We start from the raw sequence: 13,341 nt of genomic DNA on the forward strand, positions 1-13,341 counted from the left end.
GATGGATGGATGGATGGATGGATGGATGGATGGTGGATGGACAGATGATGGATATAGGGATGGGTGGGTGGGTAAATAGATGGATGGACAGCTGGGAGGGTGGATGGATGGTTGGTTGGTTGGATGGGTGAGTGGGTCAGTGGATGGATGGTTGGATGGTTGTATGGTTGTATGGTTGGATGGATGGATGGATGGATGTTTGGATGGGCAGATGCGTAGATGGATGATGGATGTAGAGAAGGTAGGATGGGTGGTTGGATGGATGGGTGGTTGGATGGATGGATGTTTGGTTGGATGGGTAGGTAGACGATGGATAGCTGGGTGGATGGGTGGATGGTTGGCTGGCTGGCTGGACACTTGGATGGGCAGGTGTGTGGATGGATGATGAATATAGGGATGGTTGGATGGGTGGGTGGGTAGACTGATGGATGGATAGCTGGGTGGGTGGATGGACGGTTGGATGGATGGGTGAGTGGGTGGGTAGATGGGTGGGTGGGTGGATGATTGGGTGGGTGCATGGGAAGATGGATGGTTGGATGGCAGGTGGGTGGGTGGATGATGGAAGGATGGAGGGGCAGATGGGTGGGTATATGGTTGGATGGGCAGATGGCTGGATGGACGGGTGGGTGGGTGGATAGTAGCCAAGTGACAGGACCCAGCGTTTAGGCACAGGTGGATAAGGAGAAGGTTGCACCCAGAGTTGTAGTGATTCAGGCAGGAAGCTGAGCACCTGGGTTACTTCCCTTGGAGTGACCTGGTTAGGTTTTGGAGCCTCCTTCAGGAGCCCACCTGACAGAGTCTGGGTATCCCCATCACGAGGTCTCCTGATGAGTGAACACCAGGACACCCCTTAGCAGAGCCCCTGACAGCACGAATATACCCTACAAGGTCCCCAGAGGGAGGTGGGAGGCCGTCTGCCTGCCTTTGTTGGACCCATGGGGCAAGGGTCTGCAGCAGTGCGTTTGTGTGCCGAGTGCCACAAGCGTCCCATGGGGTGCCAAGAAGGGTGTGAACGCGCAGAGGTGACCGGGACCTGGGGTGGACATTCGGACCCCAGGCGGGGGCGGCGCACGGCACGTGGCACTGTAGTCGTCCCACCAATCCAAGCCCAGGTGGCATCGGCACTGGTCCGTCTCAGCCAATGGCAGAGCGCGGCACACTGCTTTCCGCACCCAGCCAATCTGCGCGGCAGCGCGCGGCAACCCACCCCTCGGGCTCGTCCAATCAACGGCCGGGAGGCTGCCACGTCAGCGGGGGTCCGGGTGCCGCAGCAGCCTCTCTGAGCAGACTGCTGTCCGGCTGCTCAGTCTGCGCGCTGCTCTCGGCGGGGCCGTCCTGTTGGTGGGGCTCTCCTCACGGTGGGGCTCCCCTCTTGGCCGCGCCCTGCTCTCGGCTGCGGGGCTCGGCTCGCAGCAGGGCCCCCCTCTTGGCCGCGCCCTGCTCTCGGCCGCGCCAGTTCCGCAGCTTGCACGCCTCCGGCCCCCGAGCGCTGCCGGCGCGGTCTGACCTGGCGGCACAGGACGGGAGATCGCCGGCGCACCGAGGTGAGCTCTATGTCCTGCGAGCAGAGGTCGGCGCCCTGCTCTGCGCCTCCAGGAGCGCTGGCCCGGGTCGGGGGTCCTGGCTCGGTTGCAGAGTCCGCGTCGGGGATCCGAGTCTGGAGATCGGAGCCAGGGTCTGGAGTCCACCATGCGATCCTGCGTTGATCTGTCCGGGTAGGGTTCCGCGCTTGGAGTCTGCCATGCGGTCCAGCCTCGTGATTCCGAGTTGGGGGTCAGAGCCGTGGTCTGGAGTCCGCCGCGCGGTCCTGCGTCACGGTTCCGCGTCCGGGTCGGAGCCGGGGTCTGGAGTCCGCCATGCGGTCCTGCATCATGGTTCCAAGTATAGGGATCAGAGCCGGGATCCGCGGTCCTGCGTCGGGAATCTGAGTCCGGGTTAGAGCTGGGGTTTGAGTATGCCACGCGGCCCAGTGTCATGGTTCCAGGTCTGGGTTGGATTTCGCTCCTGGAGTCTGCTTCAGGGTCCTGCATCGGGGATCTGAGTCCGGGGATCGGAGCCGGGGTCTGGAGTCCGCTTCGCGATCCTGTGTCGGGGATCTGAGTCTGGGTCAGATTCCGCGCCTGGAGTCTGGCTGGTGGTTCAGTGCCGTGGTTCCGAGTCCGGGTTGGATTCCGCGTTTGGAGTCCACCACGTGATCCAGCCTCTTGGTTCCGAGCCCGGGGGTCAGAGCCGGGGTCTGGAGTCCGCCGCGCATTCCTGCGTCATGGTTCCGAGTTCGGGTCGGATTCCATGCTTCGAGTCCACCACGTGGTCCAGTGTCGTGGTTCCGAGTCTGGTCTGGATTCTGCCCTGGAGTCCGCCTCACGGTCCTGCGTTGGGGGTTCTAATCCGCGTTGGAGCCGGGGTTTCGAGTCCCCCTCGCGGTCCTGCATCGGGGACCCCAGTCTGGGTCAGAGCGTCTAGAGTCCGCCTTGTGGTCTAGTGCGGGGGTTTCAAGTCCGGGGAACGGAGCCGGGGTCTGGAATCCGCCTTGCGATCCTGCGTTGGGGATCGGAGTCCGGGGATCAGAGTCGGGTTTGGAGTCCGCGTTGCGGTCCTGCATCGGGGTTCTGAGTCTGGGGATTGGAGCCGGGTTTGGAGTCCGCGTTGCAGTTCTGTGCGGGGGATCCGAGTCTGGGGATCGGAGCCGGATTTGGAGTCCGCGACGCGGTCCTGCGCGGAAGGTCCGAGTCCGGGGATCGGAGCCGGGTTTGGAGTCCGCGTCGCGGTCCTCCGCGGGGGATCCGAGTCCGGGGATCGGAGCCGGGTTGGGAGTCCGCGTCGCGGTCCTGCGCGGGGGGGTCCGAGTCCGGGGATCCGAGTCCGGGGATCGGAGCCGGGTTTGGAGTCCGCGTCGCGGTCCTCCGCGGGGGATCCGAGTCCGGGGATCGGAGCCGGGTTGGGAGTCCGCGTCGCGGTCCTGCGCGGGGGGGTCCGAGTCCGGGGATCCGAGTCCGGGGATCGGAGCCGGGTTGGGAGTCCGCGTCGCGGTCCTGCGCGGGGGGTCCGAGTCCGGGGATCCGAGTCCGGGGATCGGAGCCGGGTTTGGAGTCCGCGTCGCGGTCCTGCGCGGGGGGGTCCGAGTCCGGGGATCGGAGCCGGGTTGGGAGTCCGCGTCGCGGTCCTGCGCGGGGGGTCCGAGTCCGGGGATCCGAGTCCGGGGATCGGAGCCGGGTTTGGAGTCCGCGTCGCGGTCCTGCGCGGGGGGTCCGAGTCCGGGGATCGGAGCCGGGTTTGGAGTCCGCGTCGCGGTCCTCCGCGGGGAATCCGAGTCCGGGGATCGGAGCCGGGTTTGGAGTCCGTGTGGCGGTCCCGTGTGGGGGATCCAAGTCCAGGTTCCCGGTTCTGGTAGGCGCTCAGGGTTCCGAGTTGGGGGTCAGGGCAGAGTCTGTTGGAGTTAAGACGAGAATTCTGAGTCGGAGATCAGAGTTCATGTGGTGGTTCTGAGTCCAGGGTCCCAGACTGTGTCTGAAATCCGCCCCCTGGCCTACACGCGGGACCAAGGGCCAGGGGTTCTGGCCTGTCGGCGGCGGTCCCGGTGGAGGACCAGAGTCTCGGTCCGGGGTCCGTGTTGGGCCTCTGTGTCAAGGGTCGGGAGTGCTCGTGGGGTGTCTAGAGTGCAAGTTAGAGTCCGAGTTCTGAGCAGGGGATCCAGGTCGGGGTTGGGGTCCAAGTGCGGACTGGAGCCAGGGTGGTGCTTCTGAGTCAGGGTCCAGAGACTGTGTGTGGAAGCTGTCCGGTTGTGGGTCAGCTGCGGGGCGGGGGGGGGGGGCAAGTTGGGGTTAGGGGTCCTGAGTTGGGGATCACAGAAGGTGAAGTCGAGGCTTGAGTCAGGGTGGGGATTCTGCGTGCAAGGTCCACTTGGGGTTGGGGCTTGGAATCCCGGGGCCAGGTGGGGGACGGGAGTAGGGCCTGGGACTCTTGGCCGTGTCCGGTACTGGAGGTGGTGACTGAGGTCACGGTCTGGACAGTAGCAGGGGATAGACGGCCTGGGAGTTCAGTGCCCCTCCCCCCACCGCCTAGTGCTCCCAGAGCCGGTCCAATTGCCTTTTCTCTAGAATGGGGATGACTGCCTCCCCACGGGACCGGGGTGGTTATGAAAGGGATGAATTCATCTCCACACAATAGCTCTGTCCTAGACGGAGGGTCACCAGGCACAAAGACATTGCTAGAACAAGAATATCTGCGTGTTAGGTGCATTTACGAGTCCCTTTGCTTCCTGCTGCGCCTGCGCTGGGCGGAGAGCTCCCAGGAGGGGCTGTTCTGTTCTCTGCTGCCTGCCCCACCCCCAGCCCAGAGCCTGATCCGCAGCCTTGCCCGGGCACTACTCCTCGCCGAAGGAGAGCCGGCAGGCAGGATTAGCCAGATTTCTATGGTGTCTCCAATGCTCCATCTCTGCACCTGTTTTCCAGATACTCGCTGGGACAAAAACTGAAGGATTGGGTTGCTTGATTACGGTTCTATTTTAATGTGTTTCCAAACATGCTGAAGAGAAAAGTGGGCCTGTTTCGGGATTTACGCTCCAGCTAAGAGGGATCTTTTTAAATCGGGAGTCAGAGCATGTCCAAATTCAAGTACGGAGAGCACAAGAAAATTATGAGCTAGTTCCCTCACGCATGCTGAAGCCCCGTAGCTGGAGAAGTCCCACGGACTGCATTAGCTAACCGAATCCAAAAGTATACGCAACGACCCCTAAACGAGTTGGGATTTCTCCTAGGACTGCAAAGATGATCCAGTATGAGAAACTCTATCCGTGTAATCTACCACATTGAGAGACTAGAGGAGAAAAGCCATATGGTTCTCTCCATAGAGGCAGAAAAATTGCACGATATGGTTTAATGCCTACGCATGATTTTAGGGAGGGGGGTGGATACCACAGAGCCGGCCAGGACCAGAAGGGAACTGCCCTGACTTGACGCGGCTTCTGTAGCAACACTTGACCTTGCAGCGAGCCTGCCAGAGAATCCCAAAGTGTATGCGTCCCTTTAAGGCGAGGCGTAGGCGTAGGGGGCCGTGGTACAGGGAAAGGGGACGGGGGTGGAGGAGAGGCCCGAGAGAGGGGGAGCAGCCCGTCTGGAGGTGTGTCGCCCATAAGGGGGTTCTCAAGCAGGGCGGCCTCAGGACCTTTGTCCTCTGAAAAAGTAGGGAGGCCCCCAAAGAACTCGTGTTAATAGGGGCTGTATCTGTTGAGAGTTACCTTCCTGGAAGTTCAAACTGAGGAACACGGGAAAACCCAAGCACATGTTCCAGCAGGGTCATGCTGCCTTTGGAAAACTCCTTAACTCTGTGAGAGCGAGAGCAGAAAAGGCAGTAATGTCTGAGTAGTTAGTATGATGAAAATGGTTTTGACCTTGTGTGAGAGGGCCTCAGGGGCTCTCTGGGGTCCTCAGACCATACTCGGAAATCTGCTGAGCTGCACGAAAAACAGTCAGCTTTTAGAATCAGGAAGACACTTCAGCAAGGGTTTTGGGTAGGAGATCGATGTGCCCCTTCTCCCCCACCCCCACCCCCACCCCGGGCCCTACTCCCCGAAGCACCTAGGCCGGTAGTGAGGCACCGGAAAGCAGAATGGGAGTTAGAGCAACGATTGGAATAGCAGCAACGTTTATATCAGGTCTGCGAATCAACAAAGAAGACTTTTGTGGAGCAAATTTGAAACTGCTAGTGAAGATGTTTTGATATGGAGACACATTCCGTTCTCCTGGATGGGGCAGTTTCCCCTTAGGAGAGGGGTCACGTTCTCCCGAACCTGTGCGTTGACTACACCTCTGCTCCAACTTCTAGCTGGAGTTTTTGAGGAACTTGACACACATTTTCTAAAACACACAAGAAAAAGATCTACACACGCCAAGTGCACGTTGAGAAAGGAGAACAGAGAAGGCCTTGTACCAGCAGATCCCGGGGCACGCTCCAAGCCTCAGGAACGGTGGGGGACACTGGCTTGCTTCTAGAGGAAGGTGGCGGGACGTGGAGGTGGCACGGCCTGTTGGTGGGGGGCCGTGAAACGGATGATCCGGGGGAAAGCAGCCCCGAGTGGCGCGGTCTGAATGTGCATTCCTGCCCCAACCTGGAAGAAACAGGCTCCAAATGGATGAAAGAGTTCAAAGGAAAGGTCCTCGATGTTTGTTTAGGAGGAGAAGGCCGCGAAGAGTAATTTCATGGCCCAGGTAGCCTGGGGGTCGTACACGGGGACCTGGAAAAGCACAAACTTCGAGACTGAAATTTATGAACTCGAATGCGGGCAAATAAAGCATTTCTGTTCGATAAATCCGTCGTGGCAAAGGTCAAAACTGTCTTCGTCAACACCCGTGAGACGGGACTTGCCATTTTCACTCTCGCTCGTGTGACTTTGCCCAGGTTACAGATGACAAATGACAAGATATTTGACGCAAAACCGCTAAGGGGACAATCACCAAGACAGCCCGCAAAGTCCGGCGAGCCAACGAGAAAAACGGAGGAAGCCGGTGAGGCCGGCGGACGAGGGACAGGGGGGACTGGCAGTTCACAGGGGGCGGGGGCTCACAAACTTCTGGAAAGAGCCTGAAGTTCATGGGCCGTCCCGTCGAAAACGCGGATGAGCGCGAGAGGCCGCCTTCATCGGGGAAGGATTAGAAAGTAGGGTAATGCCAAGTGTTGGCAGAAACGCGGGACACGAGCCTCCCCCGCGTGTTGCAGGTGGGAGTGTCGGGCAGGCACAGACCTTCTGGAGAGCCTTCCAGCCCTTCTTCCTCAAATAAAACATTTCACACCTGCAGCCCAGCGGATCCCCTCCTGGGGAGGCGGCCAGGGCAGCGCTCGGCAGAACCACGAGGGGCTGTGTGCGCGCGAGCTCGTCGGGGCCCTGCCTGTGGGGGCGGGGGGCTGGAGCCCGGCGCTGCGGTGAGGACTGAGGACTAGACATACGCTTCGCAGACCGGAGGCGTGCGCAGACAGGGCACCGGGTGACGCGGATGCCAAACGGAGCGGGGGCCTCGGCCCGCGACGCTGTATTGCAATTAAAACCACGCACCGTGCAGAGACCTGCCGAAAGATGCTCCGAGCCATCAGCGGGGCCCGGGCGCACAACAGAAATAAACGACACGGAGCCACCGTCTCTGGCAGAGGGGGGGGGGGTGGGGGGTGGAGAAAGGACCAGGGCGCTGCCTCCCCCAGGCCCTCGCCCGGTGACGGTGTTCCGTGGGCTTCGGGCTGTGAGTCACCCCACAGCCAAGAAGGAGTGAACGGGTGCGTGCGGGTCCCGTCACCCTCCTGCCAGGTACCCTCTAGTGGTTTCTATTTCTAGGAAACAATATCCAAATTCCATCAGGTTTTACAAGATCTGCCCTGCCCGCTGTCTGTCCTTGTCCTGAGTTCCCGGCACGCCTGCCTCTGTCTCAAGCCAGCCAAGCGCCTCAGGGGCCCGTGCGCCAGCCCCCTCCGCCTGCCTGCCTGCCTGCCTGGCCCGTCCCGTCCCCCTGGACTTCCTGTGAGGATTCCTCCTCCCCTTTCAGGTCCCACCTGAAGTGCTGCTTGTCAGGGAGCCGTTCCCCCAGCAGCCACCACGGCTGGCCCCTTGAGCCGCCCGCGGGGTCAGCCCTCCGTTTCACGCCTCTGCAAGCACAGGCCGCACATTTTCTAGCTCCTTAGTCACCTTCGCGCTCTGTGCCCGCCCGTGTCCTCCACCCAGAGGGAGGCCTCACAAGAGCACGGTCGTCCCCTCCACAGGCTCGGCCCGCTGGGTGCGTCGGGCATGGCTCCTGAAGGAAGGAAGGGGCCGGGCCGGGCAAGCGTGAGTCCATTTTCAGAGCAGCGCACGGGGGTCCTGGCTGCTTGGACCAGGACTTCCCGGCCACCGTGCTGGGGACATTTGAGGCCCACGCATTCTGTGTCACCGGGGGCTGTCTTTTGTGTCATAGGGTGGTTAGCGGCTCGCCCGGCCTCTGCCCAGCCCCTCAGTTGTGCTCATCAAACTGTGCACAGGGCGCCTTGGGGGGCTCAGTCCGTTGAGCGACCGACTTCAGCTCAGGTCATGATCTCTCTGTCTGTGGGTTCGAGCCCCGCGTCGGGCTCTGTGCTGACAGCGCGGAGCCTGGCGTCTGCTTTGGATTCTGGGTCTCCCTCTCTGCCCCTCCCCCACTCACGCTCTTTCTCTCTCTGTCTCAGAAATAAACATAAAAAACCCAAAACTGTGTGGAGACATTGCCACGTGTCCCCTTGGGATGACCCCAAGTGAGGGCCACTCTGGGGACCGGGATGGTCTCTGCTCCTTTAAATGAAACGAGCCCTGGCCTCTGCACACACTGCCCCACCTCACCCTCGCAGAGAGAGAGAGAGAGAGAGAGAGAGAGAGAGAGAGAGAGAGACACCCCAGGGGTGTGACTCAAGTTTGGCGGGTGCCTCGAGTCCTATGGCCCTTGGGCTGCCACCCGGAACTGTCTCGGCTGCAGACTCTAAGCCATTTGGGGCACGGGCATCTGTGGCCCGGATGGAGGCTGGGAGGGCCCTCTCCCCTCCTGCAGGTTCGCAGACTGGTGAGAGAGTGGCTCTCAGTGGACAGCAGATCCGGAAGGTCCGCCGCCGGCAAGCAGGCCAGGGGCAGGGCGAGGGGGAGCCTCTACCACTGTCCTTCCTTCCCTCGTGCCCCCTTCCCCCCCCCCCGCCCTTTGGCCAGGCCCCGGCAGGACGGGGCCACTCCTGGAGGACCCCCGTTCCCATCGGATCAGCCAGGAGAGCTCACGGAGCCGTGCAGGCACCCACTCCCCAGCCATTTCGTCCGCCAAACTGAAGCCTTTCTCTGGGAGCCTTTCCTTGGGCTGGGCGAGGCCCTTGTTTGCAATTTAAATGTGGCCTCATTTGTGGAAGGGTCCTTGCTCCCCCGAAAAGCCTTGGGCTTGGGCTGGCCCTCCCCAGCAGCCAGGCCTCAGCCAGGAGAAGAAACTGATCTAATAGGCCTTTCTCCTGCTAATTGTAGCAATTAGTGTCACAGAATGGGGACTCCCTGGGGGGCCAGTGCCCGGCACACAGGGCTGTCCCCAGCTCCTCGGGCTGCAGAGGGGCCCCCACCGCCGCCGTCCTGGCCAAGCTTCAAGGTGGGGGTGGGGTGGGAGAGCAGCAGGGCCGCCGCCGCTCAGGGCTGGCGGGGGGGGGGGGGGGCAGGTGGGTGCTACAGCAGTGGGGGCCAGAGGCCACCCAGGTGACCCTGGGCCCTGACGTGTGGCCCTCCCGGAGGGGGCCTGACTGGAGCCAGGGCCAGGCCACGATTCTGCCTGAGTGTGTGTTCGGGAGGGCAGAGGCGCGGAGCATCCAACGGTGTGACAGGAAGTCGTCTAGGAGCCAATTAACTCCAGACAGAAGGGAGCCATTTCCCAGTGTAGTCAAGTGGAACCCTTCCTCTGCCCCTTCATTCTGCGCGCGTCCAGAGCCCCCGTATGCCGGAACCCACCTGGGGGGTTGCCGTGGACCCTCGCTGCGCGCACCTGCTGGCGACACAGGCCGCGGCGTAGCCGACTTCGAGCTTTCCCAGGCGGTGAACTATGTCTGGGAGGCAGGGCGGCGGTCAGCGCCCCCTTTTACAGAGTTGGTCCTTGAACAAATCTTTGTGGCAACCTCGCCAGGCCCTCCTGGGGCTGGTGGTCCGGAGGAGAGGGCCCCCCAGCCCCCCACCCCGGTGTGAGGGCGCGGGTCTTACTGCACTTCCGGGGGGAGCGATCCGCAGGCCGGCCCGCGCAGGAACCACCCGGAACAGGGTCTACACCCGGAATCAGCCTAGGGTCCTAGACGCTCCCGTGGGGAAGGCGGGGAGGGGGGCGCAGGACAAGGGCTGTAGGCAAGGGGCCCTCTGGTGGAGGCAGCCCACGAGCCCAAGGGTTAGAAGGAGGCTGCAGGATAGGCCGGGGAGAAGTTGCAGGCGGAGGCCAGACCGGAGACCGTGCTGCTGAGTCTGACCCCACTGAGGGCACCCGCAGCCACTGAAAGGTCCCACTCAGGGAGGGACCCCCTTGGATCTCCGTCAGCCCCGCCTTCGGAATGGACCTCCCAGTATCCAGTCACCTGCCCCCTGGTCACAGTCTCCGGAACCAACGCCCCGGTCCTCGGACTCTGGGCAGCCACTGGGCAGCCAGTGGCTTAACGGTGGCCCCCTGGGACGCGCCTGCCCCACGGCTCCCTACCGGCCACCTCTCCCCGGGGCCGCCAGGGAGAGGCCCCTTCCCCCCGCTGCCCTCCCTCCGCCCCCACTTTGCCCTCGGAATTGGGGCAGCAAAGAGGCGCTCCCTGCCGCACGTGCAGCAGGAAGCCGGGTCGACTCCCGCGGGGAGGCCTCGCCCTTGCTGTTTCAGAACCTCACGAGGGTGGAAAATCCCCCCAATCTTAACGGAAAGCCAGCAAGCTGGAAAACGGCCTTGAATAGGCTGAGAGGAGAAATCAAAGAGGCTGTCAACATGGGAGTTGGGGAGGGGGAAGGGCGCCCGGGGGACCCCACGCAGACAGCAGTCCCCCCGCAGTTTCTTGGGCTCGGATGCCCGGCTCAGCCTTCCCGATTAGCAGTTCAGACGGGCCTCCGAGGCTCTAAAGGGGTTAACTGCAGGACCTCGGACTCCTCTGCTCGCTAATTTTTAAACACAGCTGAGCTGGGAGCGCCCCTCCCAGAAGGCCCTGAGAGGGACTCTGCACAGCCCCCACCCCCGCGTCGCCAGGAGTCCTCAAGCATCCAGAACAAAGGCTCCCCGTTCCCTCCGCCGGCCAGCTCAGTCTGCCTCCTGAGACAGGACTTCTCTCCCGAAGCTTCTGCCTTCCACCCACACCTGGTGGGCTTTAACGCGCGGCCCTGACTCGCCAGTGAACCCCGGAGGGAGGAGCGGCTCAGACTCCTGCGCCCCTGCAACCGGCTCCCAGGGGGGTGAGGGCTCCGGGGCACCCTCTCCAGCCTCAGCCCCCCAGGATGGGATGGAACCCCCTCAGAAGCCCAACAGACGGCCCCCTTGCACCCACGCTCCTGACACACGCCCGTAACTTGCGCGCTAAAATAACACGCACGGCCCCCCCACCCGAGCCCCCCCAGCGCCCACGGTTCTCTCCCCTCGAGTCACTTCCTGCTCAAACCCCAGCCCCTTCAGCACCTTCACGATGGAGGTGGAGACGTTGCCGGGCCCCGGGGCCGTTCCCGAGGCCCCCCGCCCTGGCCTCTGCTCTCACACTGGTCCCACTCTTGGCCGCGGGACGTTCTCCGGAGAGGGAGACTGTCACCCGCAAGAACAGTCAGCCCAGCGGCAACGGCGCTCCCGGACCACCCAGTGCCTCAGCTACTTATCCTCCGAACAGCCCTACAGGCAGGGAGCGCTGTCTGCACGGGTGGGCGCAGCAAAGAACAGCCCGGCCCCACGGAACGGAGTGTCTCGCCTGAGACCGCTGGGCGGCGAGGGTGCAGGATTTAGCCCAGTCTCTGGGGAGACCGGCCCGCCGAGTCCTCTCGCGCCTGGGGTGGGCCACAGGGCCCCCTATCCCAACCTTCGAAGAGACAGAAAGTCACCGGTGCAGAACCAGGAGAGGGAGGAGACGCGGGGCTCACCCGGCCCTTCGCGGCCCTTGCGGGGGCCATGGCTGCCCAAGTAGCCTGTCCCCATGGGCCACGTGGCCCGCCACCGTCCCCGTCGTTGGAGAAGGCGGCCCGGAAGCCCAAGAGGGACACCTGAGGCCACGGCTGCACACCTGGGAGGGCCAGCCGCCACCCCGAGGAGGCAGCCTTCCCCCTGCACGGGCTGCTAGGGTGCAGATGCCCCCCCCCCAGCTTCGCGAAAAGCCACGGAGGGTGGCAGTCCCCGGAGGCCACTCGTCGGCACTGCCCTCCCCAACCGCTGTTTGCCTGCTGCCCCTCCCCCTCCCACCGCCAGGGCCACGGGCCACTGGTCAGCTTCTGTTTTGGTCCTGAAATGTTTGGATGTTTGAGAATCCAGAAGATAGCCCGCTAGCAGATTGCTACTTCATGGATTCATCGATCGATCGTGCTGTCCCTCCTGCGTAGGCCCAGTGGTGGGAAACCGGGACCGTCGGATGGGGCCCTCTGTGAGCTCCCAGGCCGGCAGACGAGGCAAGGGAGGAAATCTGGGACTGCGGTGGGACATGGTGGGGGTCACGCCAGCCTGCCGGGGCCAGGCGCCAGGGCTAAGGAGACTGGGTGGTTCTCTGGACACCCCCCCCCCCTCCGCCCCGCATCTAGGGCTCGGCTGAGGAAGCTGGTGCCTGGAGGGAGGCAGAGTACGGGGCAGGGGTCTCTGGGGGCATGCATCCTGGCGGGCAGGGCCGCCCCCTCCTCCACTCTCCACTTCCCAAGGTGGGGCTCTTCCCAAGGCCACCAAAAAGGCCTCAGGCTTGAAGGTGGGGGGGCACCCCAAGACTGGCATTGAGTTCCAGGGTCGGGTGGGAGATTATCTGTGCGGGGGCTGATTGGAACATCCCACAGGGCTGGCTTCAAAGCTGCTGCCCCTGACCCCCTGCACCAGAGTCATTAAAAGGGGAGGGCCCTGGCCCTCCCCGGTCACCTGTGCCTCACTGCTCTTCTCCTCGGGTCTCAAAGGCCCACCTGTGCAGGCAGGTGGGGGCCGGACTGCTCAGCTCCCACGCCATCCGGCACAACGGGAGGGGGTGATAACTGCTCCTCAAAATGCTGCAGAAGGTACACCCGCCTCCCAGGCCTCCAGGGATCCTGTCATGGGCCCTGCGGCCCCCACTACCCTGGTCATCCTTTGCCGTTTTCCGGGGCTCGTCCGGGCAGAGCCAGCCTGCTCTCCAGCACCCCCCGCCCCAGTTAGTTGGAGGCGGGAGCAGAGAACACAGCCCCTTCCCCAGGTCAGCTTCAGCCTTGCTGCATGACCCTCAGCCTGCCCTGTCACCCTCGGGCACCTCTGCAGGAGGGCCAAGCCTGGCGGGGGGGGCGGCGGGGGGTGGCGGCTGAGTCTGCAGGTGTGGGGTGGTGGGAGCCCACGGTGCCACGAAACAGCAGCTCCAGGCCACCCAGTTTGGATCCCGGCTCTCGCGCAGACGGGTGGGGGTGTCAGTGGGGCGGGGCGGGTCACCTCCTCTGTCTGCCTCACTTTCCTCTTCTGCACACTGATTAAAACCAGCAGGTACCTCTTGGGATTACTGGACCGGTTTTAAGGGGCCGACTTGGGCCCAGCGTCCAGGAGAGTGCCTGGCTTGGAGGCAGGGAGCGTGCAGAAGGCCGGCACCAGGGCCACCAGGCCTGTCTGCCCAGCTCCTATGACTTAGGAGGGCACACGTGGAGCCTGGGACCCAGCGCCCGCACCGAGGGCCGGTAAAACAGCAGCG

At 63.1% G+C, this 13,341-nt stretch overlaps 1 protein-coding gene across 4 annotated transcripts in view; it reads right to left on the reverse strand.

Annotated features, from left to right (window-relative positions):
• The window catches only part of KCNQ1 (potassium voltage-gated channel subfamily Q member 1), a 321,709-nt gene that overhangs the window by 143,086 nt on the left and 165,282 nt on the right, over positions 1-13,341 (reverse strand). The window lies entirely within an intron of this gene.

This window comes from Prionailurus viverrinus, chromosome D1 (assembly GCF_022837055.1).
Source record: "Prionailurus viverrinus isolate Anna chromosome D1, UM_Priviv_1.0, whole genome shotgun sequence".
In the NCBI taxonomy this organism is placed as follows: Eukaryota; Metazoa; Chordata; class Mammalia; order Carnivora; family Felidae; genus Prionailurus; species Prionailurus viverrinus.